Genomic DNA, 279 nt, shown 5'->3' with positions numbered 1-279 from the left:
CACCCACCGCTTCCTGGGCGCCTACCAGGTGCCAGGCCGGCTCCGGGCGAAGCCTGCCCCTCGTGCAAACCCCAGGTCCCCTGCCCCGTGCAGCCCCGCCCTGGGGGCCCGCCGGCCCCGCCCGGGAGCGTGGCTGTAAGCGCGAGGGGCGAGGCGGAGCGGGGAGGGGGGCACCGGGCGCCCCAGGAAGCTGCGGTCGTCGCCTGCGCGGGGGGCGACTTCCGAGACGGCGGGGAGCGGCGTGGAGCCCCGCCGTGGTCTGGCGGTCGGCGGTTGGAG

The sequence above is a fragment of the Carlito syrichta genome, unplaced genomic scaffold (genome assembly GCF_000164805.1).
Source record: "Carlito syrichta isolate Samal-C Ts95f unplaced genomic scaffold, Tarsius_syrichta-2.0.1 Scaffold308835, whole genome shotgun sequence".
NCBI lineage: Eukaryota > Metazoa > Chordata > Mammalia > Primates > Tarsiidae > Carlito > Carlito syrichta.
This window is presented reverse-complemented; position numbering follows the sequence as displayed.